Genomic DNA, 26,623 nt, shown 5'->3' with positions numbered 1-26,623 from the left:
TCAACACACCCTCTTCTGCTCTCTCTCAACCATGCTCTTTTTATTACCACACATCTCTCTTACCCTTTCATTACTTACTTGGTCAAACCACCTCACACCACATATTGTCCTCAAACATTTAATTTCCAACACATCCACCCTCTTCCACGCAACCCTATCTACAGCCCATGCCTTGCAACTGTATAACATTGTTGGAACTACCATTCCCTCAAACATACCCATTTTTGCTCTCTGAGATAACATTCTTGCCTTCCACACATTCTTCAACGCTCCCAGAACCTTCGCCCCCTCCCCCACCCTGTGACACACTTCCACTTCCATGGTTCCGTCCACTGCTAAATCCACCCCCAGATGTCTAAAACACTGCCTCCAGTTTTTCTCCATTCAAACTTACCTCCTAATTGACTTGTCCCTCAACCCTACTGAACCTAATAACCTTGCTCTTATTCACATTTACTCTCAGCTTTCTTCTTTCACACACTTTACAGTCACCAACTTCTGCAGTTTCTCACCCAAATCAGCTTCCAGCACTGTATCATCAGTGAACAACAACTGACTCACTTCCCAAGCTCTCTCATTCGCAACAGACTGCATACTTGCCCCTCTCTCCAAAAGTTTTGCATTCACCTCTCTAACCACCCCATCCATGAACAAATTAAACAACCATGGCAACATCATGCACCCCTGCTGGAAACTGCCAGTCACTTTCCTCTCTTCCTACTCATACACATGCCTTACATCCTTGGTGAAAACTTTTCACTGCTTCTTGCAACTTACCTCCCACACCATATACTCTTAATACCTTCCACAAAGCATCTCTATCAACCCTATCATATGCCTTCTCCAGATTCATAAATGCTACATACAAATCCATCTTTTTTTTTTTTTTAAGTAATTCTCACATGCATTCTTCAAAGCAAATACCTGATCCACACTTCCTCTACCACTTCTGAAACCACACTGCTCTTCCCCAATCTGATGCTCTGTACATGCCTTTGCCCTTTCAATCAATACCCTCCCATATAATTTCCCAGGAATACTTGACAAACTTACACCTCTGTAGTTTGAACACTTACCTTTATCCCCTTTGCCTTTGTACAATGACACTATGCATGCATTCCGCCAATCCTCAGGCACTTCACCATGAACCATACATACTCTGAATATCCTTACCAACCAATCAACAACACAGTCACCCCCTTTTTTAATAAATTCCTCTGCAGTACCATCCAAACCTGCCACCTTGCCAGCTTTCATCTTCCACAAAGCTTTCACAACCTCTTCTCTGTTTACCAAACCATTCTCACTGACCCTCTCACTTCACACACCACTTCTACCAAAACACCCTATTTCTGCCACTCTATCATCAGACACGTTCAACAAACCTTCAAAATACTCACTCCATCTCCTCACTTCATCACTACTTGTTATTACTTCCCATTAGCCCCCTTCACTGATGTTCCCATTTGTTCTCTCGTCTTTTTTTTTTTTTCATACGATTCGCCATTTCCCGCATTTGCGAGGTAGCGTTAAGAACAGAGGACTGGGCCTTAGAGGGAAAATCCTCACCTGGCCCCCTTCTCTGTTCCTTCTTTTGGAAAATTAACCTCCTCCAAATCTTTTTATTCTCCCTAAAATTTAATGATACTCTCTCACCCCAAATCTCATTTGCCCTCTTTTTCATCTCTTGCACCTTTCTTTTGACCTCCTGCCACTTTATTTTATACATCTTCCAGTCATTCACACTACTTGCCTGCAGAAGTCTTCCAAACGCCTCTCTCTTCTCTCTCACTAACAGTCTTACTTCCTCCCACCACTCACTACCCTTTATTAATCTGCCCACTTCCCACCTATCTCATGCCATGAGCATCTTTTGCGCAAGCCATCACTGCTTCCCTTAGTACATCCCATTCCTCCACCACTCCCCTTATGTCATTTGCTCTCACTTTTTTCCATTCTGCACTTCATCTCTCCTGGTACTTCCTCACACAAGTCTCCTTCCCAAGCTCACTTACTCTGACCATTCTCTTCACCCCAACATTCTTCTGTTCTGAAAACCTTTACAGATCTTCTCCTTCGCCTCCACAAGATAATGATCAGACACCCTCCAGTTGCCCCTCTCAGCACATTAACATATACATACCTATACATTTCACCGTATACATACATGTACATACACAGACATATACATATATATACATGCACATATCAATACTTGCTGCCTTCATCCATTCCTGTTGCCACCCCACCACACATGAAGTGGCACCCCCCTCTCCCCATGCATGTGTGAGGTAGTGCTGGGAAAAGAACAAAAGGCCACATTTGTTCACACTGTCTTTAGCTGTCATGTGTAATGCACTAAAACCATAGCTCCCTTTCCACATCCAGGTCCCAAAAAACTTTCCAAGGTTTACCCCAGATGCTTCACACGCCTTGGTTCAATCCATTGACAGCATGTCAACCCCTGGTATATCACATTGTATATCACTCACTCTGTTCCTTGCACGCCTTTCACCCTCTTGTATGTTTAGGCCCTGATCGCTAAAAATCTTTTTCACTCCATCCTTCCACCTCCAGTTTGGTCTCCCACTTCTTGTTCCCTCCACCTCTGACACATATATCCTCTTTGTCAATCTTTCCTCACTCATTCTCCCCTTTCCTCACTCATTCTCCCTTGTGACCAAACCATCTCAAAACACCCTCTTCTGCTCTCTCAACCACACTCTTTTTATTACCATCTCTTTTACCCTTTCATCACTTAATCAAACCACCTCACACCACATATTGTCCTCAAACATTTCATTTGTAGCACTTCCACCCTCCTCCGCACAACCCTACCTATAGCCCATGCCTCACAACCATATAACATTGTTGGAACCACTATTCCTTCAAACATACCCATTTTTGCTGTCCGAGGGAATGTCCCCAATCACCAGTCCTTTTTCAGCACACAAATCCACAAGCTCTTTACCATTTCTGTTTACAACACTAAACACCCCATGTACACCAATTATACCCTCAACAGCCACATTACTTATCTTTGCATTCAAATCACCAATCACAATAACCCAGTCTTGTGCATCAAAGCTGCTAACATACTCATTTAGGTGCTCCCAAAACACTTTCCTCTCATGATCTTTCTTCTCATGACCAGGTGCAGAGGAACCAATATTCACCCATCTCTCTCCAACCACTTGCAGTTTTACCCATATCAATCTAGTTTATTTTCTTACACTCTTATCACATACTCCCACAATTTCTCCTTCAGTGGTGCTACTCCTTCCTTTACTCTTGTTCTCTCACCAACCCCTGATTTTACAAACAAGACATTCCCAAACCACTCTTGCTGTCTCCCACATTAGCGAGGTAGTGCAAGGAAACAGATGAAAGAATTGCCCAACCCACCCACATACACATGTATATACATACACGTCCACACACGCACATACACATACCAATACATTTCATTGTATACATATATGTACATTTTTTTTTTTTTTTTTTATTTGTCGCTGTCTCCCGCGTTTGCGAGGTAGCGCAAGGAAACAGACGAAAGAAATGGCCCAACCCCCCCCCATACACATGTATATACTTACGTCCACACATGCAAATATACATACCTACACAGCTTTCCATGGTTTACCCCAGACGCTTCACATGCCTTGATTCAATCCACTGACAGCACGTCAGCCCCGGTATACCACATCGCTCCAATTCACTCTATTCCTTGCCCTCCTTTCACCCTCCTGCATGTTCAGGCCCCGATCACACAAAATCTTTTTCACTCCATCTTTCCACCTCCAATTTGGTCTCCCTCTTCTCCTTGTTCCCTTCACCTCCGACACATATATCCTCTTGTTCAATCTTTCTTCACTCATCCTCTCCATGTGCCCAAACCACTTCAAAACACCCTCTTCTGCTCTCTCAACCACGCTCTTTTTATTTCCACACATCTCTCTTACCCTTACGTTACTCACTCGATCAAACCACCTCGCACCATACATTGTCCTCAAACATCTCATTTCCAGCACATCCATCCTCCTGCGCACAACTCTATCCATAGCCCACGCCTCGCAACCATACAACATTGTTGGAACCACTATTCCTTCAAACATACCCATTTTTGCTTTCCGAGATAATGTTCTCGACTTCCACACATTCTTCAAGGCTCCCAGAATTTTCGCCCCCTCCCCCACCCTATGATCCACTTCCGCTTCCATGGTTCCATCCGCTGCCAGATCCACTCCCAGATATCTAAAACACTTCACTTCCTCCAGTTTTTCTCCATTCAAACTCACCTCCCAGTTGACTTGACCCTCAACCCTACTGTACCTAATAACCTTGCTCTTATTCACATTTACTCTTAACTTTCTTCTTCCACACACTTTACCAAACTCAGTCACCAGCTTCTGCAGTTTCTCACATGAATCAGCCACCAGCGCTGTGTCATCAGCGAACAACAACTGACTCACTTCCCAAGCTCTCTCATCCCCAACAGACTTCATACTTGCCCCTCTTTCCAAAACTCTTGCATTTACCTCCCTAACAACCCCAACCATAAACAAATTAAACAACCATGGAGACATCACACACCCCTGCCGCAAACCTACATTCACTGAGAACCAATCACTTTCCTCTCTTCCTACACGTACACATGCCTTACATCCTCGATAAAAACTTTTCACTGCTTCTAACAACTTTCCTCCCACACCATATATTCTTAATACCTTCCACAGAACATCTCTATCAACTCTATCATATGCCTTCTCCAGATCCATAAATGCTACATACAAATCCATTTGCTTTTCTAAGTATTTCTCACATACATTCTTCAAAGCAAACACCTGATCCACACATCCTCTACCACTTCTGAAACCACACTGCTCTTCCCCAATCTGATGCTCTGTACATGCCTTCACCCTCTCAATCAATACCCTCCCATATAATTTACCAGGAATACTCAACAAACTTATACCTCTGTAATTTGAGCACTCACTCTTATCCCCTTTGCCTTTGTACAATGGCACTATGCACGCATTCCGCCAATCCTCAGGCACCACACCATGAGTCATACATACATTAAATAACCTTACCAACCAGTCAACAATACAGTCACCCCCTTTTTTTAATAAATTCCACTGCAATACCATCCAAACCTGCTGCCTTGCCGGCTTTCATCTTCCGCAAAGCTTTCACTACCTCTTCTCTGTTTACCAAATCATTTTCCCTAACCCTCTCACTTTGCACACCACCTCGACCAAAACACCCTATATCTGCCACTCTATCATCAAACACATTCAACAAACCTTCGAAATACTCACTCCATCTCCTTCTCACATCACCACTACTTGTTATCACCTCCCCATTTGCGCCCTTCACTGAAGTTCCCATTTGCTCCCTTGTCTTACGCACTTTATTTACCTCCTTCCAGAACATCTTTTTATTCTCCCTAAAATTTAATGATACTCTCTCACCCCAACTCTCATTTGCCCTTATTTTCACCTCTTGCACCTTTCTCTTGACCTCCTTTCTCTTTCTTTTATACATCTCCCACTCAATTGCATTTTTTCCCTGCAAAAATCGTCCAAATGCCTCTCTCTTCTCTTTCACTAATACTCTTACTTCTTCATCCCACCACTCACTACCCTTTCTAATCAACCCACCTCCCACTCTTCTCATGCCACAAGCATCTTTTGCGCAATCCATCACTGATTCCCTAAATACATCCCATTCCTCCCCCACTCCCCTTACTTCCATTGTTCTCACCTTTTTCCATTCTGTACTCAGTCTCTCCTGGTACTTCCTCACACAGGTCTCCTTCTCAAGCTCACTTACTCTCACCACCCTCTTCACCCCAACATTCACTCTTCTTTTCTGAAAACCCATAGAAATCTTCACCTTAGCCTCCACAAGATAATGATCAGACATCCCTCCAGTTGCACCTCTCAGCACATTAACATCCAAAAGTCTCTCTTTCGCACGCCTGTCAATTAACACGTAATCCAATAACGCTCTCTGGCCATCTCTCCTACTTACATAAGTATACTTATGTATATCTCGCTTTTTAAACCAGGTATTCCCAATCACCAGTCCTTTTTCAGCACATAAATCTACAAGCTCTTCACCATTTCCATTTACAACACTGAACACCCCATGTATACCAATTATTCCCTCAACTGCCACATTACTCACCTTTGCATTCAAATCACCCATCACTATAACCCGGTCTCGTGCATCAAAACCACTAACACACTCATTCAGCTGCTCCCAAAACACTTGTACATACACAGACATATTTTTTTTTTTTTTTTTTTTTTGCTTTGTCGCTGTCTCCCGCGTTTGTGAGGTAGTGCAAGGAAACAGACAAAGAAATGGCCCAACCCACCCCCATACACATGTATATACATACGTCCACACACGCAAAATATACATACCTACACAGCTTTCCATGATTTACCCCAGACGCTTCACATGCCCTGATTCAATCCACTGACAGCACGTCAACCCCGGTATACCACATCCATCCAATTCACTCTATTCCTTGCCCTCCTTTCACCCTCCTGCATGTTCAGGCCCCGATCACACAAAATCTTTTTCACTCCATCTTTCCACCTCCAGTTTGGTCTCCCACTTCTTGTTCCCTCCACCTGCGACACATATATCCTCTTGGTCAACCTTTCTCTCCATGTGCCCAAACCATTTCAAAACACCCTCTTCTTTCTCAACCATGCTCTTTTTATTTCCACACATCTCTCTTACCCTTATGTTACTTACTCGATCAAACCACCTCACACCACACATTGTCCTCAAACATCTCATTTCTAGCACATCCATCCTCCTGCGCACAACTCTATCCATAGCCCACGCCTCGCAACCATACAACATTGTTGGAACCACTATTCCTTCAAACATACCCATTTTTGCTTTCCGAGATAATGTTCTCGACTTCCACACATTCTTCAAGGCTCCCAGAATTTTCACCCCCTCCCCCACCCTATGATCCACTTCCGCTTCCATGGTTCCATCCGCTGCCAGATCCACTCCCAGATATCTAAAACACTTTACTTCCTCCAGTTTTTCTCCATTCAAACTTACCTCCCAGTTGACTTGATCCCCAACCCTACTGTACCTAATAACCTTGCTCTTATTCACATTTACTCTTAACTTTCTTCTTTCACACACTTTACGAAACTCAGTCACCAGCTTCTGCAGTTTCTCACATGAATCAGCCACCAGTGCTGTATCATCAGCGAACAACAACTGACTCACTTCCCAAGCTCTCTCATCCCCAACAGACTTCATACTTGCCCCTCTTTCCAAAACTCTTGCATTCACCTCCCTAACATCCCCATCCATAAACAAATTAAACAACCATGGAGACATCACACACCCCTGCCGCAAACCTACATTCACTGAGAACCAATCACTTTCCTCTCTTCCTACACGTTCACATGCCTTACATCCTCGATAAAACTTTTCACTGCTTCTAACAACTTGCCTCCCACACCATATATTCTTAATACCTTCCACAGAGCATCTCTATCAACTCTATCATATGCCTTCTCCAGATCCATAAATGCTACATACAAATCCATTTGCTTTTCTAAGTATTTCTCACATACATTCTTCAAAGCAAACATCTGATCCACACATCCTCTACCACTTCTGAAACCACACTGCTCTTCCCCAGTCTGATGCTCTGTACATGCCTTCACCCTCTCAATCAATACCCTCCCATATAATTTACCAGGAATACTCAACAAACTTATACCTCTGTAATTTGCCTCTGTAATTTGAGCACTCACTCTTATCCCCTTTGCCTTTGTACAGTGGCACTATGCAAGCATTCCGCCAATCCTCAGGCACCTCACCATGAGTCATACATACATTAAATAACCTTACCAACCAGTCAATAATGCAGTCACCCCCTTTTTTAATAAATTCCACTGCAATACCATCCAAACCTGCTGCCTTGCAGGCTTTCATCTTCCGCAAAGCTTTTACTACCTCTTCTCTGTTTACCAAATCATTTTCCCTAACCCTCTCGCTTTGCACACCACCTCGACCAAAACACCCTATATCTGCCACTCTATCATCAAACACATTCAACAAACCTTCAAAATACTCACTCCATCTCCTTTTCACATCACCACTACTTGTTATCACCTCCCCATTTGTGCCCTTCACTGAAGTTCTCACTTTATTTACCTCCTTCCAGAACATCTTTTTTTTTTTTTTTTTTTTTTTTTTTTTGCCGCTGTCTCCCGCGTTTGCGAGGTAGTTCTTCCTAAAATTTAATGATACTCTCTCACCCCAACTCTCATTTGCCCTCTTTTTCACCTCTTGCACCTTTCTCTTGACCTCCTGTCTCTTTCTTTTATACCTCTCCCACTCAATTGCATTTATTCCCTGCAAAAATTGTCCAAATGCCTCTCTCTTCTCTTTCACTAATGATCTTACTTCTTCATCCCACCACTCACTACCCCTTCTAATCAACCCACCCACTCTTCTCATGCCACAAGCATCTTTTGCGCAATCCATCACTGATTCCCTAAATACATCCCATTCCTCCCCCACTCCCATTATTTCCATTGTTCTCACCTTTTTCCATTCTGTACTCAGTCTCTCCTGGTACTTCCTCACACAAGTCTCCTTCCCAAGCTCACTTACTCTCACCACCCTCTTCACCCCAACATTCACTCTTCTTTTCTGAAAACCCATAGAAATCTTCACCTTAGCCTCCACAAGATAATGATCAGACATCCCTCCAGTTGCACCTCTCAGCACAGACATGTATATACATATATACACATGTACATAATTCATACTTGCCGCCTTTATTCATTCCCATCGCCACCCCGCCACACATGAAATGACAACCCCCTTCCCTTGCATGCACACGAGGTAGTGCTAGGAAAAGACAACAGAGGCCACATTCGTTCACACTCAAGTCTCTAGCTGTCATGTAAAACCACAGCACCCTTTCCACATCCAGGCCCCACAAAACTTTCCATGGTTTACCCTAGACGCTTCACATGCCCTGGATAAATCCATAAACCCCAATATACCACATTGTTCCAATTCACTCTATTCCTTGCACGCCTTTCACACTCCTGCATGTTCAGGCCCCGATCACTCAAAATCTTTTTCACTCCATCTTTCCACCACCAATTTGGTCTCCCACTTCTCCTTGTTCCATCCACCTCTGTCACATACATCCTCTTTGTCAATCTTTCCTCACTCATTCTCTCCATTTGACCAAACCATTTCAGAACACCTTCATCTGCTCTTTCAACCACACTCTTTATTACCACACATCTCTCTTGCCCATTCATTACTTACTCAATCAAACCACCTCACACCACGTATTGTCCTCAAACATCTCATTTCCCACACATCCACCCTACTCCGCGCAACTCTATCTATAGCCCACGCCTCGCAACCATATAACATTGTTGGAACCACTATTTCTTCAAACGTACCTATTTTTGCTTTCCAAGATAATGTTCTCGCCTTCCACACATTTTTCAACGCTCCCAGAACTTTTGCCCTCTCCCCCACCCAGTGACTCACTTCTGCTTCCATGGTTCCATCCACTGTCAAAATAAACTCCGAGATATCTATGCCCAGATATCTACTCCCAGATATCAAAAACACTTCACTTTCTCCGGTTTTTCTCCATTCAAACTTACCTCCCAATTGACTTGTCCCTCAACCCTACTGTACCCAATAACCTTGCTCTTATTCACATTTACCCTGCTTTCTTTCACACACTTTACCAAACTCAGTCACCAGCTTCTGCAGTTTCTCACATGAATCAGCCACCAGCGCTGTATCATCAGCAAACAACAACTGACTCACTTCCCAAGCTCTCTCATCCACAACAGACTGCATACTTGCCCCTCTCTTCAAAATTCTTGCATTCACCTCCCTAACATCCCCATCCATAAACAAATTAAACAGCCATGGACACGTCACGCACCCCTGCTGCAAACCTACATTTACTGAGAACCAATCGCTTTCCTCTGTTCCCACTCGCACACATGCCTTACTTCCTTGATAAAAACTTTTCACTGCTTCTAACAACTTGCCTCCCACACCATATATTCTTAAAACCTTCCACAGAGCATCTCTATAAACTCTATCATATGCCTTCTTCAGATCCATTAATGCTACATACAAATCCATTTGCTTTTCTAAGTATTTCTCACGTACATTCTTCAAAGCAAACATCTGATCCACACATCCTCTACCACTTCTGAAACCATGCTGCTCTTCCCCAATCTGATGCTCTGTACATGCCTTCACCCTCTCAATCAATACCCTCCCATATAATTTCCCAGGAATACTCAACAGACTTATACTCTGTAATTTAAGCACTCACCTTTATCCCCTTTGCCTTTGTACAATGGCACTATGCATGCATTCCGCCAATCCTCAGGCACCTCACCATGAGTCATACATACTTTAAATATATTTACCAACCAGTCAACAACAAATTCACCTCCTTTTTTAATAAATTCCACTGCAATACCATCCAAACCCGCAGTCTTGCTGGCTTTCATCTTCCACAAAGCTTTTACTGCCTCTTCTCTGTTTACCAAATCATTCTCCCTAACCCTCTCACTTCACACACCACCTCATCCAAAACACCCTATATCTGCCACTCTTATCAAACACATTCAACAAACCTTCGAAATACTCACTCCATCTCCTTCTCACATCACCACTACTTGTTATTACCTCTCAACGATGTTCCCATTTGTTCTCTCATCTTACGCACTTTATTTACCTCCTTCCAAAACATCTTTTTATTCTCCCTAAAATTTAATGATACTCTCTGACCCCATTTCTCATTTGCCCTCTTTTTCATTTCTTGCACCTTTTTCTTGACCTCCTGCCTCTTTCTTTTATTCTTCTCCCAGTCATTTTCACTATTTCCCTGCAAAACTCATCCAAATGCCTCTACATATTATTATTATATTATTATACTTTGTCACTGTCTCCCTCATTAGCGAGGTAGCACAAGGAAACAGACGAAAGAATGGCCCAACCCACCCACATACACACGTATAGCCATACACATCCACACATGCACATATACATACCTGTACAGTTTAACGTATACATATATATACATACACAGACATATACATATATACACATGTACATTATTCATGCTGCCCTTATTCATTCCTGTTGCCGCCCTGCCACACATAAAATGACAACCCCTCTCCCCGCATGTGCGCGAGGTAGTGCAAGGAAAAGACAACAAAGGCCACATTTGTTCACACTCAGTCTCTAGCTGTCATGTATAATGCACCAAACCCACAGCTCCATTTCCACATCCAGGCCTCACAAACATCTTTTTATCCTCCCTAAAATTTAATGATACTCTCTCACCCCAACTCTCATTTGCTCTTTTTCTCCTCATGTACATTTCTCTAGACCTCCTGCCACTTTCTTTTATACATCTCCCAGTCATTTGCACTATTTCCCTGCAAAATTCGTCCAAATGTGTCTCTTCTCTCTAATAATCTTACTTCTTCATCCCACCACTCACTACCCTTTCTAATCTGCCCACCTCCCACATTTCTCATGCCACAAGCATCTTTTGCGCAAGCCATCACTGCTTCCTTAAATATATCCCATTCCTCCTCTACTCCCCTTAGGTCCTTTGCTCTCACCTTTTTCCATTCTGCACTCACTCTCTCCTGGTACTTCCTCACATAAGTCTCCTTCCCAAGCTCTCTTGCTCTCTTCGCCCGAACATTCTCTCTTCTTTTCTGAAAACCTCTACATATCTTCACCTTCTCCTCCACAAGATTATGATCAGACATCCCTCCAGTTGCACCTCTCAGCACATTAACATCCAAAAGTCTCTCTTTCATGCGCCTATCAGTTAACACATAATCCAATAACACTCTCTGGCCATCTCTCCTACTTACATACATATACTTATAGCTCTTTTTAAACCAGGTATTCCCAATCACCAGTCCTTTTTCAGCACTCAAATCTACAAACTCTTCACCATTTCCGTTTACAACACTGAACACCCCATGTACATCAATTATTCCCTCAACTGCCACATTACTCACCTTTTCATTCAAATCACCCATCACTATACCCCGGTCTAGTGCATCAAAACTACTAACACACTCACTCAGCTGCTCGCAAAACACTTGCCTCTCATGATCTTTCTTCTCATGCCCAGGTGCATATGCACCAATAACCACCCATCTCTCTCCATCCACTTTCAGTTTTATCAATATCAATCTAGAGTTTACTTCCCTACACTCTCTCACATACTCCCACCACTCCTGTTTCAGGAGTAGTGCTACTCCTTCTCTTGCTCTTGTCCTCTCACCAGCTCATGACTTTACTCCCAACACTTTCCCAAACCACTCTTTCCCTTTACCCGTGAGCTTCGTTTCACTCAGAGCCAAAACATCCAGGTTCCTTTCCTCAAACATACCATATATCTCTCCTTTTTTCTCATCTTGGTTACATCCACACACATTTAGACACCCCAATCTGAGCCTTCAAGGAGGATGAGCACTCCCCACGTAACTCCTTTTCTGTTTCCCCTTTTAGAAAGTTGAAATACAAGGAGGGGAGGGTTTCTAGCTCCCCGCTCCCACTCCCTTTAGTCACCTTCTATGACACGCATCAGCAAGGTTGCACAGACGAAGAGTTGCCTAACTACTCACGTATACATGTGTATGTAAACGCACATATACATTCATATGCATTTCAAAATATACATACATATACAAACACAGAGAAATACACATGTACTTATTCATAATTGCTGCCTATGTCCATTCCTGTCACTACCTCGCCACACAGAAACAGCATCCCCCCTTCCCTTCTCCAGCGAGGTAGTGCCAGGAAAAGACAAAAAGTCCACATTCGTTCACACTCAGTCTCTAGCTGTCATGTGTAATGCACCGAAGCCACAGCTCCCTTTCCACATCCAGGCCCCACAGACCTTTCCATGATTTACCCCAGACACTTTACATGCCCTGGTTCAATCTACTGACAGCATGTTGACCCCAGTACACCACATCATTCCAATTTACTTTATTCCTTGCATGCCTTTTACCCAACTGTATGCTCGGGCCCTGATCGCTCAAAATCTTTTTCAGTCCATCCTTGCACCTCCAATTTGGTCTCCTGCTTCTTGTTCCCTGCACCTCTGACACATGAATCCTCTTTGTCGATCTTTTGTTGCTCATTCTCTCCATGTGTCCAAACCATTTCAACACACCCTCTTCTGCTCTCTCAACCACACTCTTTTTATTACCACACATCTCTCTTACCCTTTCATTACTTACTCGATCAAACCACCTCACATCACATATTGTCTTCTGACATTTCATTTCCAACACATCTACCCTCCTTCGCACAACCCTATCTATAGCCCATGCCTCGCAACCACATAACATTGTTGGGACTACTCTTCATTCAAACGTACCCATTTTTGCTCTGAGATATCGTTCTCACCCTCCACAAACACACACACACACACACACACATTATATTATTATTTTGATATATTTTGTCACTGTTTCCCGCATTAGTGAGGTAGCGCAAGGTAACAGACAAAAGAATGGCCCAACCCACCCACATACACATGTATATACGTAAACATCCACACACGGACATATACATACCTATACATTTCAACGTGTACATACATATACATACACAGACATGTACATGCCTTCAATCCATTCCCACTGCCACCCTGCCACAACGAAGGCCACATTCGTTCACACTCAGTCTGGCTGTCACGTGTAATGCACCAAAACCACAGCTCCCTTTCCACATCCAGGCCCCACAAAACTTTCCATGGTTTACCCAGGTGCTTCACATGTCCTGGTTCAATCCATTGACAGCATGTTCACTCTATTCCTTACACGTATTTCACCCTCCTACATGTTCAGGCCCTGATCGCTAAAAATCTTTTTCACTTCATCCTTCCACCTCCAACTTGGTCTCCCACTTCTCATTCCCTCCACACATATATCCTCATTGTCAATTTTTCCTCACTTGTTCTCTCCATGTGACCAAACCATTTCAGCACTCCCTCTTCTGCTCTCTCAACCACACTTTTTTTATATCCACCCATCTCTCTTACCCTTTCATTACTTATTCGATCAAACCATCTCACACTACATATTGTCCTCTGACATTTCATTTCGAACACATCCACCCTACTCCACACAACCTTATCTATAGCCCAAGCCTTGCAACCATATAACGTTGTTGGAGCCACTATTCCTTCAAACATTCCCATCTTTGCTCTCCAAGATAACTTTCTCACCTTTCACACATTCTTCAATGCTCCCAGAACCTTTGTCCCCTCCCCCACCCTGTGACTCACTTCTGCTTACATGGTTCCATCTGCTGCTAAATCCACTTCCAGATATCTAAAACACTTCACTTCCTCTGTTTTTTTTCCTGCAAGCTTACCTCCCAATTAACTTGTCCCCCAACCCTACCTTGCTCTTAATCACATTTACTCTCAACTTTCTTCTTTCACACACTTTACCAAACTCAGTCACCAACTTCAGCAGTTTCTCACCTGAATCTGAGATGAAAGCAAAACTCGGGAAAAGGGGTGCGGAGATGGAGTGTGGCAGTGAGATATGGTGGCTAGTAGCAAGCCTGTTTGCAGATAATACTGAGTTGTTTGCAAAGAGTGAAGAGGAGTTGCAGAAGTTGTGTGTTTTATGATGTGTGTAAGGATAGGCAATTAAAGGTAAATGCAAGTAAAAGTAAAGTAATGATGTTTGAAAGGAAACAGAGTGAAAGTATAGATTTTGTGGGCTAAATTATGCTTTGGATATGGGGGGAAAGAGACTGGAAGAGAGAATTTAAGTATCTAGGAGCCATCTTGGGTAAGTGTGGTGATATGGAAGGAGAGACAAGGGAGAGAGCAGTTCAGGGTACAAGAGTCATTGAGACCCTTAATAGAAGAATGAAGGGTAGAGGTATAAGTATGGAAGTGAGGAGAGGATTAAGGGACAGTATAGTTTTCCCAACCCTGACCTATGCAACTGAAACGTTGGCATGGAATGTGTCACAGAGGTCAAGAATTCAGGCCATGGAAATGAATCATTTGAGAAGAGCTTGTGATGTGACTAGATGGAATGAAGAAAATGAAAGGGTGTATAGGGAACGAATTATGGAGTTGTAGAATGGGTGAAACATAATACTTTAAGGTGGTTTGGGCATGTGGAAAGAATGGAAGACTGGAAGTTTACAAGGAAAGTGCACTGTATAATAGTACAATTAAAGGGGTTGGTGTGACATGGAGAAATAGGGTGGAGGAATACTGGTGGGAGAGAAATAGTGGAAGACTGCGTGGAATGGTGCATGCAAGGGAGGGATGTAAGGATGGGAGTTCCAGGAGGGATCTGGTGTCAGGTATATCCAGTTGGCCAAGAGTCCAGTCTTCTTGGGGTCCAGTAGGTGAGGGGTCCAGTTGAGGAGGAAGCCTTCAGTAGAGCAGTGTTGATGATGGCAACCACTCTGAGGAAGAAGGTTCAGGTGTACTCCAAGGAACATAAATGTCCATCTTATCAGGACTTCATAAAGGAGGAATCAGGGGTGTTCCTTATGGTTACACCACTGGTATCATAATGAATACTTTGCTATATTTATCCCCACCAGAAATCTCAACACCAGTAGCAGCAGCTGGATGGGCATGAGTGAAGGAGACGAGAACAGAGCAAGTGTGTGGAAGAAGATATTAATTTACTTCTTTACGTTAACAGATTGAACAACAACAGCAGCAGAAGCAGTAAGAGGAAGAGGTGGAAGGTTTGGGGCAAGAATGGAGCAAGAGGGTGGGTGAAGGGGACACTGATTTTATGTATGTTTACAGATTGAGCAGTAGCAACAGCAGCAGCATCATCAGCCACAGCGGGGGTAGAGAAAGGGGGGTTGGATTGGGTGGGTTGAGGGGAGGAGGTGGGGGGAAGGAGATGGGGGTTGGGTAGGAAGGGGGAGGTGGTGGGTGGGTGGGAGGGGTCCCAGGGAATGGGGGGTAGGGGTGAGGGGGAGAGGACTTTGGGGGGGGAGGGTGGAAGGAGGGTAGGGGAAGGTGGATGGGGGCAGGGGAGAGGGAGAGGTGCAGGAGGGAGGGTAATAACACCCTTGCTCTACCCCCACTGCTGCAACAACAACTGCAGCAGCAACAACAGGTTTAGGTCACTGGGGGATGAAGTAGTTGGTGGCTATGGTGGGAGTAAAGGGTAATAATAATCTTTGCTTTCAGTATGGACACTGCCACCACCCTGCAGAAGCAGCAGCCACTGGGAGAGAGAGAGAGAGAGAACTTATCATCTTTCCTTTCAGCTTGACCATTAACAGCAGAGGTACAGTTGATCAGGAGTCCAGTAGGCCAGGGGTCCAGTTGGCCAGGGGTCCAGTTGGCCAGGGGTCCAGTTGGCCAAGGTTCCAGTTGGCCAAGGTTCCAGTTGGCCAAGGGTCCAGTTGGCCAGGGGCCCAATGGCCATGGGTCTGGTTGGCTTGGAGTCCAGTTGACCATGGGACGACGAGGCTGCTAAGATGTACCAACAGCGGCGTACTCATCCACCTGACAAGCACCAAATGCAGTTAGTATAATCATTTTAAGAGTATATAAACTGTATACATACAAAATTATATTTAAGACTGCTACAAGGACCTGTGTTTGGCATTAGATTTTAACTGATCAGTTCAATGTATGGACTTAAGCCCATAGTTTTACGGTGGCATCTAGTTCTCATCGATTGCCCTTAAATAGTGAAGCGTAGCATCTATCATCATTTACTCCATTCTCATTAAACAAAGTGGGTATCGAGCGCTTTTAGTTATACATCTTTTGAGGGATTTGAATTTACAGAGCTAGCATTCCTGCTACTAATCCTGCAGGCTGGCAAAGGGCAGGGATGCCCAGTTCCCTGAGGTAGAATTGTCACCCAGCTTCCCAAAAAGATGGCTCAGATATCATAAAATTTCCTCATCCTCTGAAACATGACAAGGCTTCTCTTTCCTATAGCATTACAATTTAGAGTACAAATACCACCGAGACAAGTACACTTTTAACAGAACTGCATTTGGAATTCACATTATTACTTAACTTGTATTCTGTTAGACATTCCCCTATAATTCTCACATTCAATCTCCATCCCCTTTCCCTTATACAAAGGATCTTATTCTGTACTGCTCTTGTCAAATTATCAGGCTTTTGACCATTATACCATGCCTTTCCAGACCCACTCCACAGCAATTTCACTGCTATTCTTCACCTAGCTTACCAAATTTTCTAGAGTCAGGGATCCCAAAGGTTGGTGGTCCAGGAGAAAGGTCAAGAAAGGATGGAGGAAAGGAGTGGAGGGGGACAGAAAATTCATATCCACATCTGAGAAATGGCAAAATATACACTTTGATACCAAGAGTGTAACTAGAGGAGAACCTATACTCACTGTTTTTTAGTCCTTGGTGAAATCATGGCCAACATTCCTCGCAGAATCTTGTCTGTATAATTTGCAGCACTCTGAGACATTCTTCTTGAACGTTTTCCTTCTCATCTTCATTGCCATCTTGTAGAAATGATTGCCTGCAACACAAATTTTTTTCCAATTTGAATATATTATCAAATTTATGAAGCAAGTGGATAAAATTCGGCAAATAACTACAACTACTTTATATGAAAATGCCCCCTATGTGTTAACTTAGGATGTACAATACTAATGAGGCTGTCATAAATTATCCTACTTATATATTAAGATGACCAACTCCTATCCTGTATGTTACCTTAGGATTTACAATACTAATAAGCTATCATAGAAATTGTCCTATTTATATATTAAGGTAACCAACTCTTATCCTATATGTTACGTTAGGATTTACAATACTAATAAGACTATCATAGAAATTATCCTGTTTTTATATTAAAATGACCAACTCCCTTTCTATATGTTACCTTAGAATTTACAATAGAAGTGATCCTATTTATATATTAAAATGACCTACTCCTATCCTGTATGCTACCTTAGGATTTACAACAGTATAATTGTGTTTATTACATTCTATTATCATGTTTTCTATAATCAATCAGCTGTTTTGGTCACATCCTAAAGAATATAAGTGACCTGTTTATGGAGAATGTCAACCCATGTCAGTTCATCTCTCTATCTCCTCCAGAATATTATGCCTCTGGGAGATGTACAAACCTGTACAAAAACATACTGGCAGCTGTAAAAGCACCATTTGTCATGACAGACTAGAAACAACTGGAGAAAAATGACAAGCTCATGTTGTGTGATTTGAACCAAAATCAAGTGGCGGTGGAAATGGCAGCTCCATTATTCATACATTCCCAACAAAATAAACATAACAGGTGACACTGAAAGATCTCTGAAGACCTATAAACAAAAATGGATTAACCTCTATTATAGAAGAAGGTTTTAAAGAAGAAACCCGATGAGGAGAAAGCTGCAGTACTTGTAACCTTTGGTGGAGATATTTATAAGAGATGTGTAATTCATTATGTTCCCAGCACCAGTAGATAGATAACCAGCCTAAACAAGTGGCTTAAAAATGTACTTGCCAAATTTGATGGCAAATTTTACCAGCAACGAAGAATGAACTGGCAGACAAATAGATTTCGAAAGTGTGGAGAACAGACAGGAGAATTGCAAGATTCACCTATCACCAGATTCGGGAATCCATCCAAGGAATGTGAGATGAAAGATTAATTAGTACTTGGACACTCAGATGACTTACTCTGTGAGAAATTCTTTAAAGAGGATGAAAATCTGTATGGCACATAAGCAGCAGATGGCAGTATATTCCTTCCAAGAAGGAAGACAAATGAAATGAAAGAGATTAAACATGAGGACCATGCCTGGTCACACATGCCCATGAGGGAATGCAAATTCTTTAGCAACAAGCATATTTGGGAAGACAGAAGAATGCCCGGCATATAGCAAGACCTGTAGCATATGCATGGAGAAGAATCACTTTGCAATTACACGCAGATCAAAACCAGGCAAGGGTTTTAGAAGTATGGTCAATGGTATTCAAGAGGATCCTGATAGAAAAGCCAACCCCAATTTCCTGTGTGTTACAAGCTTTCGACATGATGCAACGATGAGGCCATTATGGCATCCACGAAGGACGACCCCGATGTCGTGTATTTTATGAAGCTTTCAACACGACTCAGCAATGAAGCCATCATGACATCAGTGGAGGTAAGCAATAAAGTGAAATTTCAGGTTGACTGTGGGACAAGCATGAATGTTATTCCTCAACTAATGATACCTGACAGACAGTTAAAGCCCTGTAATATAGTTTGTATATGTGGAATTCTATAGAGATAGGTGTCTCACTTGAAAAGAAAAAAAGAAGAATCAGGAATTTGAAAGGTGCATGGTGCTACAGTAAGACAGCTAAAGATCTTGACCCATTGGAAGGAAACATGTTAACGATCAAAGCAAATACTCTTAAGAGACAAGACCTGTCATAAAGAAACAGCAAACCAGAGGTTGGATGAGTTCATATGAGAAGATGATAAATTCAGGGACTATATGATGCAGTAAGCAGCTTTTAAGAAAGACTAGTGAATGAGACCTGGATGATGAAGAAAGACCACAAAACAGTATAACAGGAGATGTACAAATTGAAAGAGGCTAAGATACAAACTCAGGTTTGGAGGACAATGTGAATACAGATGTGTGTGTGTGTGTGTGTGCCAAGTAGTGTGTAGAACTAGGATAAGGATGAAATAGGTCATAGAGATGTTTCTGGTGCAGCAGGTGGACTTACTTAGTGTAAGACTATAGAAATGTGCTGCCAGTTAGAAGGTAGCGTCAGGAAAAAGACAAAGAATGACCCATCCACTCATGTACACATTATATACATAAATGCACATACACATGCATATCAACATATACACATATGCAAGTACATTTTCACACTTGCTAGCCTTCATCCATTCCAGGCGCCCCACCCCACAGGAAACAGCATTGCTTCCCCGTGTCAGCGAGGTAGTGCCAGGAAAACAGACAAAAAAGGCCACATTCATTCACACTCAGTCTCTAGTTGTCTTGTGTAATGCACCAAAACCACAGCTCCCCATCCACATCCAGGCCCTACAGACCATTCCGTGGTTTACCCCAGATGTTTCGCTTGTCCTGGTTCAGTACATTGACACCACGTTGATCCTGGTATACCATGCCATTCCAGTTTACTCTATTCTTTGCATACCTCTCACCCTCCTGTATGTTCAGGCCCCAATTGCTCAAAATCTTTTTCACTCCATCCTCCCACCTCCAATTTGGTCTCCTGCTTCTTGTTGCCTCCACCTCTGATACATATATCCTCTTTGTCAACTTATCCCTACTCATTCTCTCCATGTATCCAAAGTATTTCAACACACTTTCTTCTGCTCTCTCTCAACTACACTTTTTATTACCACACATCTCTTACCCTTTCATTACTTACCCAGTCAAACCATCTCACACTACATACTGTCCTCAAACATTTCCAAGACATCCACCCTCCTTCGTACAACCCAGTAAATACCCTATGCCTCGCAACCATATGATACTGTTGGAACTATTATTCCTTCAAACATTAAATCCACTTTTGCCTCAGTCCCAGAACCTTTGCCCCCTTCCCCACTTGACTCACTTCTGCTTCTGTGGTTCTATTCGCTGCTAAGTCCATTTCCAGATTTCTAAAACACTTCACTTCCTTCAGTTTTTATCCATTCAAACTGACATCCCATCCAACTTGTCCCTCAACCCTGCTGAACCTATTAACCTTGCTCTTATTCACATTTACTCTCAATTTTCTCCTTTCACACACTTTTCCAAACTGTCACCAACTTCTGCAGTCTCTCAATCAAGTCTGCCACCAGTGCTGTATCATCTGTGAACAGAAACCAAATCACTTCCCAGGCCCTCTCATACCCAACCGACTGCATACTTGCCCATCTTTGCAAAACTCCTGCATTTACCTCCCTAACCACCCCATCCATAAACAAATTAAACGACCATGGGGAAATCACACACCCCTGCAGCAGACTGACCACTGGGAACCAGTCACTCTCCTCTTTTCCAACTCATACATATGCCTTACAGCCTTGATAAAAACTTTTCAGTGCTTCTAGCAGCTTATCTCCCACACCATATACTCTTAAGATCTTCCACAGAGCATCTCTATCAGTCCTATCATATGCCTTCTCTAGATCCATAAATGCTACATACAGATCCATCTGTTTTTCTAAGTATTTCTGACACACGTTCTTCAAAGCAAACACCTGATCCACACATCTGCTGCCACTTCTGAAATCTTACAGCTCAGCCCAGTCTGATGCTATGTACATGTCTTCACCCTCTCAATCAGTGCCCTCCCATACAATTTTCTGTAGTTTGAACACTCACCTTTATCCCCTTTCCCTTTGTACAATGGCAATGTACATGCATTCTGCCAATCCTCAGCCACTTTACCATGATTCACTCATACATTACCAATCAACAACACAGTCACCCCATTTCTTAATAAATTCAACTGCAATACCCTCCAAACCTGCCACCTTGCTGGCTTTCATCTTCCGCAAGGCTTTCACCACCTCTCTTAACCAAACTATTCACCCTGACCCTCTCACTTCACACACCACATAACAATACATATATATTTGTACCATAAATGATCAATTTATATTATAGTGCTATTGTATTTTTGTGATAAAAGAATATTTTCTAAATTGATGTACAAATATACAGTACTATAGTAATTCTTTAAAATGAGAAGGAACAGTATTTATGCTTATTACAGTGTATCATAGCATGTTTTTTTTTTATTAACAAGCAGCTTCTTTGTTGATATCCACAAGAATGTAAGTGACCTTTTTTCGAGAATGTACCAAGCAAGGTGATATTGGTCATAAGCCTCTGTAAGAAGCACGTACTAATATTGAATGGTGGTGGCCTTCCACCCGAGCAGCTCCTTGTACCTATGGACACCAGAACAGCCTCCTGGACCTCTGGTGACCTGGATTCCTGGTGACCTAGACTTTCCACCCAACCTCTGGGATCCTGGACTCTGGGACAGGTCAGTGACGTGGCCACCTTGGTTGTCTCCTGGACCCCTGGATTGCCATATTCTTGGTCTTGGACCCCCTAGTCTTACCTGATGTATCAGATTAATTTCCTGATGAAGTGCCTGACAACCCTGGTATACACCAACACTATCTAATTCTACAGTAAAATTTCATTCAGTATCATCAAAAAATTTTACAATGATAATTGTAAAAATTTATTTTTTTGTTACTGAATGAAATTTTACTGTAAAAGTAGATACAGAGTTGGTGTATACCAGGGTTGTCAGGCACTTCATCAGGAAATTAATCTGATACATCAGGTAAGACTAGGGGGTCCAGGACCAAGAATATGGCAATCCAGGGGTCCAGGAGACAACCAAGGTGGCCACGTCACTGACCTAGCTCAGAGTCCAGGATCCCAGAGGTTGGGTGGAAAGTCCAGGTCACCAGAGGCACAGGAAGCTGCTCAGGTGGAAGGCCACCACTGGTGTAATCATCCACTTCGACAAATTGCTGGAAACATTTTATCAGTGGAAATGGTGTACAGCTTGTGCAGTTGTGTGCTGAAAAAGGACTGGTTATTGGGAATATCTAGTTTAGAAAGAGGGATATACACAAGTGTACATATGTGATTAGGAAAGATGGTCAGGAATGACTGGATTATGCAGGGGGGAGAGGGTGTGATGTCCCCATGGGTGTTTATATATGAGTTGGTGTGACAAGAATATGTAAGAATCTAAGAGAGAAGGGCGAATATGAAGTCTGTAGGGGATGAGAGGGACATGAAAAGTCAGTCAGTTATGTTTGCTAGGATACAGCATTGATAGATTTGAGCGAGTGCAGAATTTTGTGATTGAGTTTGGAAGAGTATTTGAGAGAAGGAGGCTAAGAGTAAGGGCCGATCACACTATAAGGTTCATCTCTGTATGGTTTTCATATGTACATCATTTTTGCATTGAAATCAATCACAATAGGCACATGGTCAAATGCACCACTGTTGGCTGTGTACCAACTATATAAAAAAAATTGTTAAAAACAATTTATTAGAACACATTTTGAGGTATTTAATAATAAAATCCAATGATAGGTTAAATAGGACTCATTTAAAAAAAATACATGGTGCATTCTACGCCACCCATCAAAAGGCGTATGAGCCTATCGGATTAAATGGGATCCGACCCAAAGTAAAGAGATCCAATGTTGTTACATGGGATCGGATGCTGTTTCTTATACTTACATTATTTATACGAGTCAACAGGTTCATGATCTGATCACTTGTGAGGTGGAGGAGAACCTGTCAAGACGTGGTCCTCCTCTTCCGTAGAAGTCGTGCTCCAGCCCAGAAGCCGGTTAAAGGACTCACAGCCTGCGGGGAAACAGAGAGGTCAATTCTTCGTGAACCAGATTGACGTAAGTGATGTGTTTTCATGTCAATATCTCGATCATATACGAGGATGTTAAGTGGTGTGAGGGGTCAGGTTGGGATCAAGCCCCAAGGTTGGGGTCGACTCCTTGGTGTGGGGGGCTGGCCCGCCTCATCCTACCCGAGATGTTGACATTGGTGTTGGTTTGTGTGTGGCAATATATAGAAACTAAGGCAACACTAGTGCCACACTCAACCCCCCGTGAAAAGCAGCAATAATCACATGATTTACATTGAAATCTTGAACGCGAAATTGACCTTAGACGACATCATGATCCATTATTTATTGTAAGACGATAAAATTACTGTTTTGGCTTTTGATTTTTTTTTTTTTTTTGCACGATTCTGATCTTGATATGTAACGCACGTCACCTATTTAGTACATGTTGACAAGACCACAGAATATGTAGATGATCGTTAGGGTAGTTGGCCGAACGAGTTTTCGTAGGTTATTTCTTAAAATGACATGGTAATTAAACACATTAACCTTAGATTTTAACGTTAAAATGACATGGTAATTAAACACATTAACCTTAGATATTAACTTGTTCATCATTAACCGTCATGGCTGTGTTAACGTATATATATAAGTACAATTATTGCTCTCAGCCACTGGCTTTATTCTCTCATCACCGCACTATTATATCATTGCATTTTGCTGTAATTCTGGTAATTAGGTAATTATCGACCGTAAGATGAAGATAGGAAAGGATTGGATGTGTTATTTTGTAATAGTAATAACGTAAATAATGACATTTTGGCCGTTGTCGGAAACAAGATGGCGTCCGGCCGTCAAGCCTTATCTTAGCTTCAGGTGGTCGAAATGACCCATTTTATCTTCGTTAGGATAACAACTGTCTTGAGCCATGGCCGAACATGAGGTGTAGTGTGAATATCAAGTGAAAAATAAACTTGGGGCTTCGTTTTAGCAGCAGAACAACCTCCAACGAAACCACCAAACGATCATTACGATGGTTCACACATACACACCAGAGCCTCTCCAATACCGTAACACTTTATTTAAATGAATTCATACTCATAGCCGGGATCAGATGCACGCATATATATATATATATATATATATATATATATATATATATATATATATATATATATATATATATATATATATATATATGTGTGTGTGTGTGCCACTTCCCGCATGGGTTAACAAAGGACCGTATGTCAAGCCAGCCATATCTCTGCTAATTACCGTAAAAATGACACTTTATGACACTCCACTTTGACCCTTATGCATAACATTACAACTGGCCAACAAATTTCTCGAACAATTTGCATATACTAACCTTAAAATAAGGGTTTGATGGACGGTGTGTCACGCGTAGGTCCTCCCCGTCAGCGGCTCCTACCAGCAAATGGCCATCTTGGCTCATGGAATTTATACCGTCCCTGGAAACTCTTGCATGACTTGGCGACGGCGTCAAATCCCTAGCTGGTAACTCAAAATCACGAGGAAATACAGGAATTTTCTGTCTTCTAACATCCTGATGGTGTTGAGAGTCCTTAATTAGATGCCAGGCGTGGAATTAAGATGGTTTTCAATGTCTTTGATGGTTATATAACTGTAAATGATATCAAGATCACGATTTAATGAAGTGTTGTGATAGTACCATATCCAAAACATAGGTGGCAGTTTTAGTACCATATCCAAAACATAGATGGCAGTGTTTCATACTTTCTCTTCTTACTTGTGTGAACCAGTGAAGTTCGAACCCTGTCTCATAAAGTATGAAATAACGTACAGAACTTGGATTTTTATACCAGAAATTACGTTTTAAAGAGGAAGGTAACTCAATAGTACAATTCTGAGGCTTTTATAGTTATTTTTAAGACGTCTTTTCCTTTCATTCTGTAGTACAGCAGTGGAAAATACGGGACTAGCCCTGATCGAAGCTGTTCCGATTCAACTGACTCAATGAGGCTTCGAAACACAGCCAAAACGCAGTTAGTACATCAGTCCAAACTCCCTTAAGAAAGTTTCTAAGGAGAAATTATGACCAGAAATAAGGGTGATCCACTAAAAGTTAAAAAGTGGCACTGATGTATACTAGTTATGGAGACTATTTCCGTGGACATATCTTTATTTTTTTTTGGGGGGGGGGGGGGTTGCGGAAGGGAGTTGGCGTCATATAGATAGATAGATAGTGGCTTTGAAAATTATTTACTTAGACACTTTTTCTTGCCAAAAAGGAAAACGAATCATAAGATCACTAAAAAAAAAAAAAAACTTTCGATCATTAACTCATTTGTGGTGGTGGTTGGAATTTTTTTTTCTTTTAGATAATTAATGTATTTAGTAGCTCATGTTATTTGTGAGTTTATTGATAATTGTATTGTGAAGTGTGTTGAACTTGGGTTGTACACTTCAGGGCCTTATGTGCCGACCCTTGATTTAGTGCCATGATCTAGCTGCTGACCTAGGCCCTTAGAACTGGGTCAGCCTGTCTGTGGTCAGACACCAGAGGGGTTGGATGGTTGTAACTCTGTCCGCTCAGCTTATATAGGGTTTTGTAAACTACTTATAAAATGACCAAAACAAAATTTTTTTTTTATTTTTTATCGTTACAGATCATTAAATTTAATGGCTCTTTTAAAGTCATTTAAGTGTGGATCTTAGATCTTTTAGATAATCAGTTTTAAGCGGTTTTTTTTTTAGTTTATATCCTGATTTTTGATAATTGATTTTAGTCAGACAAGATAATGGCTCTTATCAGGGTCTTATTTTTATAAATGAAACTGATACACTTCCGTAAACAAATATTTATTACATTACATTACATCAGTGACATAGGAAGATGGTGAAAATAACATGTTTGCAACCTCGCTCACGAGTCCAAGTTGCTAAAACAATGGAGATACAAAGGTTTGAATAATTGTTGATTTTTGTTTATATTGTATACTTTATTACTTTAAGTATGAATACATACATGTATACATTACCTACATTACATATACACTCATATTATTATAATCGCTGTTTACCTCATCAACAAGGAAGCGCCAGGAAACAGATGAAGAAAGGCTCATCCACTCTTATACAGATATATACATTGAAATGTATATGTATGTATATA

General features: G+C 42.0%; 1 long non-coding RNA gene across 21 annotated transcripts in view; it reads left to right on the top strand.

Moving 5' to 3' along the window:
- Positions 1-26,623, top strand: part of LOC139762694 (uncharacterized) — a 74,312-nt gene that overhangs the window by 40,264 nt on the left and 7,425 nt on the right. For 18 of the 21 annotated variants that reach the window (XR_011715795.1, XR_011715791.1, XR_011715775.1 and 15 more), the window contains 3 exons: positions 16,369-16,628; positions 18,202-19,250; positions 23,364-23,515. This is a non-coding gene — a long non-coding RNA (uncharacterized lncRNA). Of the gene's footprint in view, positions 1-16,288; positions 16,629-18,201; positions 19,251-23,356; positions 23,516-26,623 lie in introns of all 21 variants that reach the window. The other 3 variants (XR_011715793.1, XR_011715790.1, XR_011715794.1) reach the window with 3 other exon arrangements.

The sequence above is a fragment of the Panulirus ornatus genome, chromosome 44 (assembly GCF_036320965.1).
Source record: "Panulirus ornatus isolate Po-2019 chromosome 44, ASM3632096v1, whole genome shotgun sequence".
Taxonomy (NCBI): domain Eukaryota; kingdom Metazoa; phylum Arthropoda; class Malacostraca; order Decapoda; family Palinuridae; genus Panulirus; species Panulirus ornatus.
The sequence above is the reverse complement of the archived record's forward strand: the minus strand, read 5'-3'. Positions and strand labels throughout refer to the sequence as shown.